The 15,721-nt window shown below is 44.5% G+C and overlaps 1 protein-coding gene across 4 annotated transcripts in view; it reads right to left on the bottom strand.

The window, feature by feature from the left end:
- Positions 1–10,301, bottom strand: part of SPTAN1 (spectrin alpha, non-erythrocytic 1) — a 120,607-nt gene extending 110,306 nt beyond the window's left edge. For 3 of the 4 annotated variants that reach the window (XM_077478695.1, XM_077478694.1, XM_077478693.1), the window contains exon 1: positions 10,147–10,277. The gene's annotated coding sequence lies outside the window, so the exon portion shown is untranslated. Of the gene's footprint in view, positions 1–10,146 lie in introns of all 4 variants that reach the window. The other variant, XM_077478697.1, reaches the window with a different exon arrangement.
- Between the last annotated feature and the right edge of the window lie 5,420 nt (positions 10,302–15,721).

The raw sequence follows: 15,721 nt of genomic DNA on the forward strand, positions 1-15,721 counted from the left end.
AGTGCGAATCACATCCGATGTGGGACATCACTGCAGTGTGACTGTGAACCGCCACTTAAAGTCCAACTGAAGCCTCAGTTAAATCAGCTAAATATATTTCAAATGTTTTTATTATAGAGCAGCCGCAGTCACAAGAAGCCTGTCAAAGCTGCAGAACTGGATCCTTATTCTACAGCTGCGATTTCTTTTCCAAGTTTAGACACGCCCCCTGATGGATCAGGAGCTCTCCAATCAGCAGGATGCAATGGAAATGTTTTTTTTTAAGCCGATTGAGGGTTTAATTGGACTTTACATAATCCCTTCTATTGCCAAGTACAAAATGTAATATATTACAGTGTAAGTGCTAGTTCACATCTATGCAGTTTCAAAGTTGCACGACATCCCATGTAACTTCATTGCGGCTTGCTTGCAGCTTCATTCACAGAAGCCAATTTAAGTCGTGAGCCCAAAGGTAGTGCAGGGACCTTTTTCTGAGATGCACTGATTAGAACGGTTCCACTGCTGTTAATCAGGTGCAACTTGTCATGCGACTTTAAAGCTGAGTTCCACTCAAAAGTGGAACTTCTGCTTTAAGCACGCCTCTCCCCCCAACATACCACATTGGGGGGGGGGGGGGGTGTACCCTTTTTGTGTGGGACTTCCTTCCCACTTCCTGCTTCCCATCTTTGGCCAGCTAGGCGGCCCCTCCCTGCCAGCAATCTTCAGGGACACAACTCAGGTCCCAGAAGATCGGCTGGCCAATAGGAGAGTGCAGTGCCTGCCCAGCTGCGAAGCCCTAAGCTCTCACAGCCGGGTGCCCACAGTTACCATGACGGTACCAAGGAGAGGAGGGGGAGAAGCTAGCCTCCGGGTGGCCACATCGCTGGACCGTGGGACAGGTAAGTGTCCGTTTATTAAAAGTCAGCAGCTACACTTTTTGTAGCTGCTGACTTTTAATAAACTAAAAAAAAAAAAAAAAAAAAAAAAAAAAAGGGTAGAACTCCGCTTTAAATGCTCAAGTCGCATTACAAGTCACTTAGGCTCCTTGTGACTGTGTATTAAAATGAAAATCAAACAATGTTATCTTCCTTCCAAAACATCTTCTGTAAACTACAAAAGTTTCCTGGATATTTATTTTTTAATTTAGCAGTTGGCATCAAACAAAAATAACATTTGGAATAATCTAATGCTCTAGAAAATATTCAAAGCAAATACTGCAAGTCAAACAGGCTAACAATTAAAAGCCAGCAACTCCCGAATAACCGAGGAAGGATTTCAGAATGAACCCTCCTATCATTACAAGAGTTGAAATAAACTTCTATTTGAGTGACATGGTGGATTTACATTTGTGTATACTCTGCCTTTACCCAACTGCTGCAAAACAGTAGAACGAAGAATAGATATATACAAGAAAAAAAAAAAAAGAAAAAAAAAAACACACAGAGGAGCAAAAAGGACAAACATGGGAAAAAGTCGGATTTCGATTTTATTACAAAATATAATAAAAATAAAAAATGGGTGAAACAAAGCTAGAACTTCTAGTTCTCCTACACCTTATCTAATAAACGTTTCATATAATGGTCCTCAGCCTTTGATAACCAGGGCAGTATTTGGCAGCAATGTGTTGTGGACTGATTGCTGCAGTGAAGATCCAAATCCCGCCCCGAGTACTGCAGAAAAGTCCCATAGCAAGGTCTCCTCCTAATGTATCAGGTGCTGCGTCAGAACCAGCACAGCACATTTCACTGCACCAAGACCCACTCCAATCTTTATTATTAATGATTTAGAGGATGCCATGATTTATAATGCAAGTGGTGCTCAAAGCAATGTAACCATTATGTTCTGGACGGAAGACAAATACATCAAGCTGGTCTCACAGAACGTCTGCTTTGCTAGATCTCAAACATAAATGTATTCCCAGAGGACTGCCAATGCTGCTGTATTAGTAAACCTGTTAAGCCTGAACAAATCAAACGTAGCGTTGGATGAAATAATCAGTAGAGGGTAGCTTAAGCATAAGTTAGCATAAGTCTACTTTCTTGTATGGTTCAAGTGTGGGACCCTCCCTATTGGTTCTTTAGCAGAACTCCAGGAACAAAGTCTACCCTTGGAGTGGGCCTCCATTACCCTGCCCAGGGGTTAAATGCTTGTTTAGACTAGGGCAGAGATGGCGAACCTTGGCAACCCAGATGTTTTAGAACTACATTTCCCATGATGCCCACCTACACTGCAGAGTGCAGGACATCATGGGAAATGTAGTTCCAAAACATCTGGGGTGCCAAGGTTCACCACCACTGGTCTAGGGCAGTGTTTCTCAACTCCAGTCCTCAAGGCGCCCCAACAGGTCATGTTTTCAGGATTTCCCTCAGATGAAACGGCTGTGGTAATTACTAAGGCAGTGAAACTGATCAAATCACCTGTGCAAAATAATGGAAAACCTGAAAACATGACCTGTTGGTGCGCCTTGATGCCTGGAGTTGAGAAACACTGGTCTGGGGGGTCTGGAGTGGTCAAGCTCAACTTTTAAAGAAAACTCCATTCCAGCTTCTGTTTCTCTAGATCTACTTGTTTGCAGATTTGCTGGGAGATGAGCTTTAGGTAAAGGGGATCTCTGGGCACAAAAACTCTCATTTACATACATTCAATAGCCACAAGGGATATTATTCGCGCACCAACTGCTTTTGCAAACCCAGCTGTTACCTTATAGAAGTAGCAGTGATCTCATCACTGTGCGTGTGCAGAAAGCAGAGCTGTGGGAGGGGCCCAGTGGGCTCCACCCACTAAAAGTTGCCTGCAGAAAACTACAGGAGGGGGCGGAGACAAGACCAGTCACCCTGCACAAAGAGAGAGAGCAGCAGTGATCTGTCTTTAATACAGGATCTCATACACAGAGGGGAAGTCTCACACTGGATTACTGCACAGATCTGGGAGAAATACACAACGCACACCAACATTCAAGGAACACCCTTGTATTTATATTTTTCTTATTGCGAAGTTCAGCTTTAAGCATTTAATGATCATGCACTCAGTTTGAATTGCTCATGCTCTGACAGGTTCACATTACATAATTCCTTTCAAAAGGTGGAATTACATGCTAGTTGCCATCAGTCAGACCCTCGCACAGGAGATTTCCCAGCAGTTTGCATCTCCACCCCTCCCACAAGACAATAATCCGTCTTTTGCATTTGGGTTCCCGATTCTAAATGATGAATAATCCATTAAGGAAGGACATTATACATGTGGTTGTATTTTTTATTTGGGAGACACCCAAGATATATAGAAAGCCAGCAATAGGTTCTATCTGCCAGAAATTATGCAAGTCTGAATTATGTCTTCATACAAGGCCTTAAAGGGAATTCACTCTGTGTACTGTATTTAACCCAGTGGCGGCTGGTGCGCAAACAAACTGAAAAATACTGAACCCTCCCATCAATTGCAGCCAATTGTGCCCATTAATTGCAGCCAATTGTGCCCACCCAACCCCCACCCCCCCACTCGCGGGGCTCACAGCTCTGGCAACACCCCCAACCTATTTTGAAGCCTATTAGAGCCTCTGGCCCTACTCAGGTGCTTCAAAAAGTACCACCCCCTCCCACCAGAATCCATGCATCCAGGGTCCTGAAAGAGGCCGGGCGGCGCCCACAGTGCACGGGCCACTGATTTTTACCTCTGCTGCAGTTCCAAAGTAATACAAAAACACTTTGCATCCCATCTACACATAAAACACTTTATTTTTGCAGGTCATCTCTGTACACCATTAATGATATTGACATTTGTATATCTTGAACATTTCCTAAACCATGCAAATAAAGAGTATAGCACATGCCAAGACCACACAATACAGTTTGCCACCAGACACCCTTCAAGAGAGAAAATTACAGTATAAAATATTGAAAGATCAGCTGAAAATCAAATGGAGAAAATAAATAAATAAATAGCAGCAAACACACGTTATAGTAGATAACATGAAAAAGTAAGGAGTGATCACTGCAACACACCAGATAATACCTGAATTCGGATTTTACGAAGGGTGAACATGGTGGAACACAGACAAATGACACCCTTAAAAAACAGAATAAATAATTATTGCGAATACATCTAGATAACAATAGCAGACGTCACGCACCACCTCCTATACTGTACTCTAAAGGGACCACCTCACTGGGGACCAGGCATAGTGCCAACATCCAAATTAATTAGCATTCTCTATCACTGAAATGCTTTTGCCCCCCCCAGGAAATAGAATGAACGTGGATTTGGTGAAGGTCACACTAATTTTTACAAAGTCATTTTACATTCAGTCCCCAATCATAGAACCAGTCCACACAGGTCTTAGCCAGTCACATCTAGTTTGCACAGCAATAGATATAGCAAGCATGTACCGACCCTTGAAATATATATTATACATAAACACATATACACACATTATTAATAAAAAAATATTTTAAAAAAAAGTGTTATATTTTATACATATCGGCAATGCATAGCCATTCCGCCACATTGTCTTAATTTTGGACCGCCAGTAATCCAGTGAGCTCCCAATTCCCTGTGTACTCAAAACATTGGGCAGTGTCCATCCACGTACTCTTTTTTGCTAATTGCAGGGTTTTTAAAAAAGGGATAAAACATGGAGAATTGTGAATGTACTGCAGAGATGTACTGTATACAGTACATGAGAGTGTCCTGGTCTGGGGCTGAGTGCTGCCAGTGTCTTGTCGAATACCGTCCCCCATCGGATAGTGTCCGCCCTATATGCGCTTGCGCAGTACGGAGGACAAAGGAGACGCCAAAAGTCACTGAAGGTGAACAGCTGATTGTCAGCTCTACATGGCGTATGCGCACTGAGTCCAGGTTCACGACTCACCATCCAAATGGACATAGAGTTAGAACAAAAATATGCAGAGCGAAGCGACAATTCTAATTCTTTTGGGTTGGGGTCAGGAAGGGACCACCCCCAAACTGTTCCCACAAAGTTGGGAGCATGAAATTTTCCAAAATGTCTTCGTATGCCAACGACTTAAAAGTAGAAGTACAGTCAAAGTTCATTTGGATGTACTTCTCCTGTGGACGACAAGAGTGCAGTCCGTTCTGCACTCCTGCGACGCGTTTTTCAGCAGAGAGAAGGCTGAAGTCCACTCTCTGACATCTGAGAGAGTCGCCTGGGCTCAGGCGTCATGATCATAGAGTCGGGATCAGCCCAGATCCCTGGACCGGCTTAGGCTCTCAGCGAGCCACTGAGAACCTGAGCCGGCCGCTCCCGTCCCCTCCAAAGCCCAGCGATCCAGTGAGGGAGGAGGGGCAGAGCAGAGAGCTGCTGACTGACAGTCAGCAGCTCTCTGCTCACGGAGCTGTGAAAAACAAGCGGTCGGTGTTCGATCGCTCAATTCTCAGTGTTAGAGGCACTCCTAAACCTTGTGGACAGCCTTCCCAGAAGAGTTGAAGCTGTTATAGCTGTAAAGGATGGCCAACCAATATTGAACCCTATGGACTAAGGCTGGGTTGCCTTTAAAGTTCATGTGCATGTAAAGGCAGGAGTCCCAATACTTAAAAATATAGTGTATATGCTCATTGAAAATCAACTTTGCCTTTAATGGGAATGCTGGCAGTATTTAGCAGGCATCTAGTAATTTATTTTAGTTCACAACACAATATAGGATTTAGGATTTCAAAAAAGTGGTCACAAAACGGGCAGATGTTTCACCAAGAGTGCCAAACAATGGGTAGTTTGTCCACTGATGGCTCCTGTAAAGCTTTGTTTTTGTAGACAACAGATCAGGTATCTAGAAATTCTGCAAAATGTACCACACTCTCTTATGGTAAACGAATACAATACATCCCACATCTCTACATGTCTGGCTGGTATGGTCGGTGGTGCGCTCGTTTGTCTTCTAGCCTGACTGTCAGGCCGCACATTACCAGGCAGAGCCGTCATGCCATTTACGGAGTACATAAAGCCTCTCTTTTTTCACGTTCTTGGTAACCATAAATGAATGCGTTGTACAAGTTATGAACTGTACATATTAGATAACAGTAGGAGTCTCATACCGTGTGGCAGTACAAGCCCAGCTGCCTTTACCATAGATAACAGGGTATGGCTGGAATCTATAGAATGCTCTCCATTGTCACTACAGTTTAACCCCTTCCCTCAGAGGTGCCATTAACCTCATCTAAGCAATACTTGCAGGTTAGAAGTAAAACTGCCCAACAGATAAATTCAAGTAGATCAAGCCTCCAACAATATTTTGTAGTAGAACTAAGGCTTTCTCAGGTGGCCCTAGGTGAAGGTCATCCAATCTGAGTGCTTACAGTGAGACTGGGAAATGCCTCTCTGCTGGTGGGCACCATGTGAACTCCATAGACATGTCCAGCCTTAAAAATCCTAAACCAGAGATAAAACAACCACAATGGATATCATATTCCTGGATGAAATAAGGCCTGTGCCAAGACTGTCTTGCTCAGCGGCCAAAATGAGTTTTGCGTCAGAATCACTCCACAGACCTACAGAACTTCTAACCACCATCTAGACCTAATCTAGCCTGTTAAATAAACTAGACAGTTTGACAACAAGGTTTGAGAACTAGGAACATGTACAAGCGTGCATTCATGGTACTCTAGTGCAAAGTTAATGAATGGCTTTATGGAGTGGGTCTCAATGTTAAGAAAGGTTGAACTTTGGTTAGCTTATAAATGTATGGTAAAATTGCATTGCAACGGTTGCAAACAGGGTGGGGCACCGACTCACCAAGTAGTATGTGACCGTAGAGGCAAAGGGCAATACTGAATATTCTGCGGATTATTACCCAACTGCACTTCCAGGTTGGGTGTGATCAAGGTCAATATCCACTTTCCAACATAAACTATGCATCCAACAACATGGTGTACATTCTCAACATGATGTCAATAGAACATTTTATGATAAATCCTTTGAGTAAGCCTCAGATTTTAACAATCACAACAATTATTCATTAAGGTAAACTAATGTACAAAGGGCAACAAGCCAATCTGACCAATCATCTTAATTGTTCTGAATAAGAAAATGTCAAATATAGCTAGAAGTAGATTGCTTCACTTTGTTACGCTACCATGGGACTTCAGATGATGGGTCTTCCATGCATGCACCACCCAGATGATGGGACCCCCAACAGCCAACATTCTAGCAACAGTTCTGCTAACATTTGGCAAACATCTGGTCTATGGAGAAAAAAGTGATTAGGGGCCAGCTTCTCCTTGGGGAAAACTATGGCACCCAAACACCCAACTCGGCCAATGCGTCTCCCAAAAACCCTCAGCCTAGGATGTCTACTGGTATTACGGAAGGAGTAAGGACACTATTTTCCAATCTAACCATAAGCACCTAGACTGGCAAAACATCATTTTTGTCTGTAGTCACCTTATCACTGCTCTTTGCCCTAACCTACTAAACAACCGAAGCTCCTAAGCTAGCCACAGATACCTCCATCAATGGATGCCCCTAAGCAAGCCACAGACACACCGATACCACCATCCATGCTAATCCACACCGATACCACCATCCATGCTAATCCACACCAATACCACCATCCATGCTAATCAGTGAGGATGGAGGCGTCGCACCTGCTGGCTATTCTGACAGCCAGTGCCTGCTTGACAATTTCCCAACCAGCTCCTTTGATCTTCAGATTGAAGTTTGGTGAGCGCCAGGATTGCTTATGAATTCATTTGTTGATTCAGTTGATTCCCCAGGAAACAGCTTACATTCGATCCACGTATGGACAGTTTTTGGAATGAAGACTTAGGTGTAGTCCTGTTTAATTCCATTGACAGCCACAGCAGATATTGCAGCAACCTTGTAAACCTTAGACTATAAAAAGACCAACTAACAAAACAAGCTTTGGGCAACACAAACACATATAGATCTCAGTGGAAAAGAAAAATCTGAAAAATGCAGCAACCTATTAGATCCCTTATGAAGGTCATGGTCACAAAATATGAAATATAATTGGTTGCAATAAGTAACTCCATGATCCTCTGACTGGCTGAATACAGCAGATAATAGGGAATTTACTAATCTGTGTATGCACTAGTAACATTTTATTCAACGTTAGTTTTCGACAGTGATGAGAAAACTCAAAAGAGCAGGGTGGAAAGGGTCTCAAATGTACGAATTTTCGAACGATGTATTTGGCTTTCGTTCAGTCAAGTCCATTCATTCAAAAAATCGATGTTTAAACACAATCTTGAAATACTTTGAATGTTCTGCAAATTTGTGTACAAATTTTCATAACAATTCTGCAAAATTTTCATAAGAATTTTTGATCGACAATCTACTAGTGTATATCCAGCTTGAGCAGACAGACCAATCAGCATCTAGCTTTCATTTTACAAAGCACAACTGAGCCAGGTGAAGCTAGAGGCTGATTGGTCAGCATCAGATTGTCTGCTCCGGTCTTTACGAATGTTCCCCTCCACCCTGGGCTAGATGTTCTTATTGCAGAACACTACAGCTTCTGGGGGTGCTAAGAATATTTTCCACCGCCTCTCCATAATAATAATAATAATAATAATAATAATAAAAAAAAAAAAGCCTTTAGCTAGGTGGTTTAATATTGATCATATTCCGCTCAGCAGTGTACAGGATGGGTGGTGGGTGCAGGGAACACGTCCTTGTCACAGAAGCCAGCCCAGCTCATATTTTCCTGAATGACATTCCTGCAGCTAACGCCCTACAAACACCCACAGCCCAGCACAACATGACATTCCAGATCCATCAGAACAATGCAACCGCCACCGCCCCCCCCCCCCCCCCCCATCCAAACCTAAACCAGCAGGCAAAGCGTTAACCCTCCACTGTCAGGAGCCTTGGTAACCAGATTAAAAATGCATGCTCTGCCGGTGAAGAGATATTGGATAAAAATAGGATTGTTTACACAGGAAAGCCAGATACGGTGTATGGACAATGCAGATCCACCATCACATGCATTGTCTGCTAATCATTTCCACCCAATGGGCTATTGTTCCACTAAAGAGAAAATAAATAAGACGCCCTGTATGGGTCAGGATCAGCATTTATACCTAGAAACGCAAACAGGCCAATGCAATACAAGGTATGAGTGACCAGATGGGATGATTTGCAGATTAGCAGGGGGATACTTTGTAGCGGATCCCTGGAAGGGATCGGCAGGGGGGATACTTTGTAGCGGATCCCAGGAAGGGATCGGCGGGGGGGGGGATACTTTGCAGCGGATCCCTGGAAGGGATCGGCGGGGGGGGGATACTTTGTAGCGGATGATCCCTGGAAAGGGATCGGCGGAGGGGATACTTTGGAGCGGATCCCTGGAAGGGATCGGCGGGGCATAATTTGTAGCGGATCCCTGGAAGGGATTGGAGGGGTGATACTTTGTAGCGGATGATCCCTGGAAGGGATCGGCGGGGGAATACTTTGTAGCGGATCCCTGGAAGGGATCGGCAGGGGGGATACTTTGTAGCGGATCCCTGGAAGGGATCGGCGGGGGGGGGATACTTTGCAGCGGATCCCTGGAAGGGATCGGCGGGGGGATACTTTGTAGCGGATGATCCCTGGAAGGAATCGGCGGAGGGGATACTTTGGAGCGGATCCCTGGAAGGGATCGGCGGGGCATAATTTGTAGCGGATCCCTGGAAGGGATTGGAGGGGTGATACTTTGTAGCGGATGATCCCTTGAAGGGATCGGCGGGGGAATACTTTGTAGTGGATCCCTGGAAGGGATCGGTGGGGGGATACATTGTAGCGGATCCCTGGAAGGGATCGGTGGGAGAATACTTTGTAGCGGATCCCTGGAAGGGATCGGAGGGGGGGATACTTTGTAGCGGATCCCTGGAAGGGATCGTGGGGGGGGATACTTTGTAGCGGATCCTTGGAAGGAATCAGCGGGTGATACTTTGTAGAGGATCCCTGTAAATGATCAGCGCAGGGACACTTTGTAGCGATATTTTCTGGTATATCAGCCCAGTGCAATCCTATTACACAATTACAAAGGTCTTGCAATATAAGCAGTCAGTAGAAGGCTGGCACAGGTCACCTCCCATTCATTATGACAGGCCAGTACAATGCACAGAGGAGGGGGTCCTGTCATTGCAGGGAATGCATGCAGCACAGGGGAGGAAGGAGAGGGGGGGGGTGGCGGTGCAGGCAGTGGGGTGCGGCCTCACCGGTTCTGGGGCTTGCTCGGCACTCTCCAGCTTCTTTGCTCTGGGTCTCCGGATCTTCGTCTGGAAGCGTCGCGCGCTGCTCGCCCTTCTTGTACCCGGGGCCGGCTGAGCTGACGTCACCCTCCGCAGCTTCTCCGGAAAAGCACGAAGAGGCAGAGGGCGGTGGACACGCCTCCCCACCCGACTGCGGCTCCAGGACGAAGCGGAGCCGAGGCTTTCCGGAAATTGCCGAGCACAGGAAGGATGAAAGTTCTGGATTTTGAGGCTAATGGCTGTGTGTGAAGAGTGTATAGAGCAGGCCTCAGAGATCCAGAACTGCAAGAGGACGACCCTTCCCTAACAAACTGGACCCCCCTCTGTTTGTATCAGCTAAATACATTCCAGGTTCAGCAAAATAAAGATGTCATACACTTCCCACACACTGCAATCTGATTATACAATATCCTGGGGTTCACATCTGAGCAGATCAGCAAACACTTTCATAAATTCACGCATTTCTGACCCTGCAGGCAAAATGCATTTCTCCTTAGCAATATAATGGAACCCCCCCCCCCCCCATGCATATGTAAATCACACCCATTCCTGCACCCACAACCAAAGCCCATTACCCTTTTACAGATGCACAAGACTACCATTCATTCTAACACCCCCACGCCTTTGAAAATGCAGCACGGGAAACCCCACGGTACTTTATTCTCTCCCCCTCCTGGCATATTAAGGGTGGAGGAACCCCTTTTCCTGCATAAAAAAAAAATTAAAAAAAAACACACACACGGGGTACATTGACATTGAGGGCAGGATTTAGGGCGGTGGGGCTTGAATCACCTTTGGGCCCTACCTTCTATACGATCTTACTTATCGGCGTATAACACGCACCCCAAATTTAGGAGGGAAGTTTAAGGAAAAAAAACTTTTAGGAGGGAAGTTTAAGGGAAAAAAACCCCCCCAAAAAAAAAACTTACATTTAAATGCCCATCAATGCAGCCCAATCAGTGTCCATCTGCAGCCTTGAAGTTTAAAAATGGTGCTGCCAAGATACTCAGCTCTCAGGTCCTCTCAGCGGCTCTCGGGTCCTCTCACAGTCCCGAGCGGAGCCGAATCTACTCGACTCAGCTCACAGTCACGCTCAGTCCCTGTGTTATGTCCATCATAGGGCGGGACTGGGCGTGACTGTGAGCAGAGCCAAGCCGAGTACACTCGGCTGTGTATCTCGGGGGGGCGGCGGGGCCCATGGGCTTGAGCCCAGTCAAGCACAATGGTAAGTTTAGCCCTGTTGACATTTAATTGCGAGTTCGGAGGCGATTTGGAAGACATCTGTGTGGGCTCACATGAACTACTTCTGGAAAGATGTACGGTGTCGCACTGATTCGGACAGTGCTGTTGCCAGCAATTGGCTGCATTTTGACATGTCAAATCGCCCCGATGTGAACAGGGGGGCTAAGGTGTGAACTACCTGAGCTTCGGAAGGTTTCACCCTCTTTATGACCAGGCCATTTTCTGCTACTCGGTACTGTGCTACTGTAACGGGGACAGCAAGTCCCTACATATGAACCTTCAAAGTTGCGAACATATGACGGTACAGTTTTTTTTTTTTGTACAACCCAGCAAGATGAATAAAAAAAAAAATGAAGGGAAAAAAAAAAAAAAAAAAAAAGAAAAACCCCCCACTAAAAAAACAGATTGCCGTACCAACAAAAGCAATGTTGGTGCAGCGATCTCCCCAGCTGTGCTATTGTGTTCGGACAGGGGGACTTCCCCCACCAGAACACCAATCAGTGCTCACAGCCTTTGGCTCCTTTCACTTGGGCTATCCAATCAGGTCTGCCTGTCAGTTTCTTCAAGCGGACCCCTGATTGGATCTTCCAGACCTCTCTATGGAGCAATGGATGTCAGCAGACACCTGCCGCCATCTGATCCGCCCCGCAAAAACAAACAAACCGATGGATGGTGGCCCTATATTCCATCCATCCAGCGGATCGGAGTGTAAACCAATTTCCCCATAGAGGAGAGCCGGACTGTGTCCTTGTCCGCTCTGCACAGGGGAACGCATAGGACGTGTCATCCACCTGCTCAGCGAATCAATCCATGCTGAGCAAGAGGAATCTGCTATACAGAAGTGCCCGTGTGAAAGGGCCCCTAATCTGTAAGCACTGATCTTTGTTGGACTAATGAACAAGCTACCGGAATGGAACTAGTTTGAAAAGTAAGGAACTTACTGTAATTGCTCAGTCATGCAACACTGTACTGTAAATTACACACACTAACAAGAAAAAAATATATAAGTAACATTTTGAAAAATATATTTTATTCTGTTATAAAAATATATCCAAGAAAATCAAATGCCTTCATGAATTTTGAGAAAAACACATTCTGTAATATCTAGTAAAACAAACCCACAAAAATTAAGTATAGTAATTGCTTTGCGTGAAAGTTATATAGTCTCTGTACTATGAGAGAGAGACACACAGATAGCTATAGCTCAATAACTCAACCAACAGCCATTAATGTCTAAACCGCTGGCAACAAAAGTGAATACACCCCTAAGTGAAAATGTCCAAATTGGGCTGAAAGTGTCAATATTTTGTTTCGCCACCATAATTTTCCAGCACTGCCTTAACCCTCTTGGGCATGGAGTTCACCAGAGCTTCACAGGTTGCCACTGGAGTCCTCTTCCACTCCTCCATGACGACATCACAGAGCTGGTGGATGTTAGAGACCTTGTGCTCCTCCACCTTCCATTTGAGGATGTCCCACAGATGCTTAATAGGGTTTAGGTCTGGAGACATGCTTGGCCAGTCCATCACCTTTACCCTTTATTTTGAGGGGACAGGAGAGGGAGAGGGAGAGGGAAGAGAGAATGGAATGACACAGAGAAAAAGTATTGAACGCATGAAGAAAGGGAAGTGCAAAAAAATAAAAAAAAGCATGGAAAGCCAATACACCAGCTGAAATCCATCACTAATTAGAAAGCAATCTTCCCCTTGTCATTGCAAATTAATATCAGCTGCTTCAGGCTTAACTGATGGTCTATATAAAAAAAAAAAAAAAAAAAAAAAATTATATATATTATTATATTTATTTTTTTATTAAGCGTCTCATTACCAAGGTGTCACAAGTAACATCTCATTATGAGCAAAAGCAAAGAGCTGTCTAGACCTTCACAACAATTGTTGAAAACATACTGATGGCATTGGTTACAGAAGGATTTCTAAACTTCTGAATGTTCCAGTGAGCACTGTTTGGGCCAGAAGTGGAAATAACAATTTCACCAGAAACTGGCCACAACCAGGTACCCTTTGCAAGATTTCTGGCAGAGGAGTGAAAAAAAAATTTCAGAAGAGTTGTCGAAGAGCCAAGGACCACTTGGTCTTTCTTCTGGAATTAGCAGGTACAATTGTTTCAAAGAAAACAATAAGTAATGCACTCAACCGCCATGGGCTGTACGCACACTCACCGCACAAGACCCCATTGCTGAAAAAAAAAAAAAAAAAAAAGCACGTCGAAACTTGTTTAACATTTGCTGCACAACATTTAGACAAGCCTGAAATACTGGGAGAATATAGTCTGGTCAGAGGAGACCAAAATGAAACTTTTTGGATGCCATAATACACCCCATGTTTGGCGGTCAAATAGCACTGCACATCACCCCCAAAACAACCCCATACCAATAGTGAGGTTTGGAGGTGGAACTTCATGGTGTGGGGCTGTTTTTCAGCATTTGGTAATGGCAAACTTCAGATTATTGAAGAAGCATGAATGGAAAAATGCACCAAGACATTCTTGATAAAAATCTGCTGCCATCTACCAGGATGATGAAGATGAAATGAGGGTGGACATTACAGCAAGACAATGATCCCAAATACAAAGCCAAGGAAACTTAATTGGTTTCAAATAAAGCTGCTAGAATGCCAGTTACCCATCTTGATAATAGAACATACCGTAGATAATAGAAAATCTATGGAAAGAAATAAGACCCTCTTCAGTCACTAAAGGGCTACAAATAGCACCTATAAAACGCCTCCCCTGCAGCCCCAGTGTAAAAGCCCAAGTGCTTTCACACTGGAGCGGTGCGCTTGCAGGACATTAGAAAAAGTCCTGCAAGCAAAATCTTTGGAGCGGTGAATACACTGCTCCTCCACCGCCTCTGCCCATTGAAATGAATGGGCGGCGCTTTTCAGGTGCATTTAACCCTTTCTTCTGCCGCTAGCAGGGGTTAAAATTGGGCTAACGCAGAACGGTGCCAGTGTGAAAGAGGTCTAAAGATCAGAGTTCATAGAAGAAGCCCGCTGAACCTTCAAGATTTAGACTGTGTGAAAGAATGAGCCAAAATCACATCTGAGCAATGCATGCAACTAATTTCTCCATATAGGAGGCATCTTGAAGCCGTTCTTACCGACAGAGGATTTTGCATGAAGTATTAAATACATTTCAGTCAGTGTGTTCAATACTTTTTCCCCCGTGTCATTCCATTTTATAACACATAATAAAATTACGAACTTAATTTGTTTTGGTTTCTTTGTATGTATGGATTGCATGAGTTGTTACCAACATGTGGTGAAAATCTCATGTCAATAGCACCTTTAGAAGTAGATTTAACTAGAAAAATGGTGACATGTTCAATAATTTTAGTGTGTATAAAATATTGATCAATCCTGTTGTGCTGAAGGCCTATCTCATTTCGTATGGCTCTTAAAAATGTCAGGACAGTACAAATATCCCCCAAATGGGTGTTTGGCAGAGCCTGAGCTTATTGTGTGATGCCATGGTGTATGGAGCCTTGTGTGAGCAAGGGAAGCTGGGAGCGGGACTGCCAGTGCTGTTTGAACTGGAGTGGACTGAAGAGACCACCTGGCGTGAAGAAAGACTGTCACAGTGACTCAGGAGGGGATGTGTTAGTGAGGCGGCATCGTCATTGCGCTGCTGCATACTGCCGTCAGTGTCACTGTGAGAGTCAATTTCATGTGCCCAGTCCAATTTCTTGCCCTCTTGAGTCCTGTCCCTGAACTACTTACTTTATCAAAAATAAAAAATATGTTTTTAACTGTACTACTTTTTAGCCGAAATACTGAAATTTGCACTTAAAACTTAAATTTTGTAACTTTTGGAAATGCCACTAAAAACTTATCTGTGTCAGTAAATTTCAATCTGGTGGGTTGGCAACACACTTGCACAACCAAGTCACTGACCCATCCCTGTCCCATGTGCAGCCCCCCCTCTCCGCTCTTCCAGGTCTCACAAGACACACAGACAGCAGCAGGAGCCATAGGCTTCAGCTGCTGTCAGTCAAACTCCTGTGAGGAGGCAGCTGGGGCATAGCTTAACACTGTGTAGCATGTCTATAGATGAACAGAGCCTGGCTTGGGGAAAGCTCACACGGTGCCCCCGCTGCACTTGGTTTGCAGGTAGGCACTTGGAAAATGAAGGATCAGACCGTGCTGGCAGGGGACCACCCAATAGGAGGTAAGGGAGGGTTTTGAGCAATATCGTTAAGTATAACCTCTTTTTAATTTTAATTAAAAAATTTTTTTTAAAAAAATAGCCTTTAGAAATCACTTTAAAGCAAAAAATCATGCAA

Source organism: Lithobates pipiens, unplaced genomic scaffold, assembly GCF_037356315.1.
Source record: "Lithobates pipiens isolate NorthernLeopardFrog02 unplaced genomic scaffold, aLitPip1_a1.2 Scaffold_1, whole genome shotgun sequence".
Classification (NCBI taxonomy): Eukaryota; Metazoa; Chordata; class Amphibia; order Anura; family Ranidae; genus Lithobates; species Lithobates pipiens.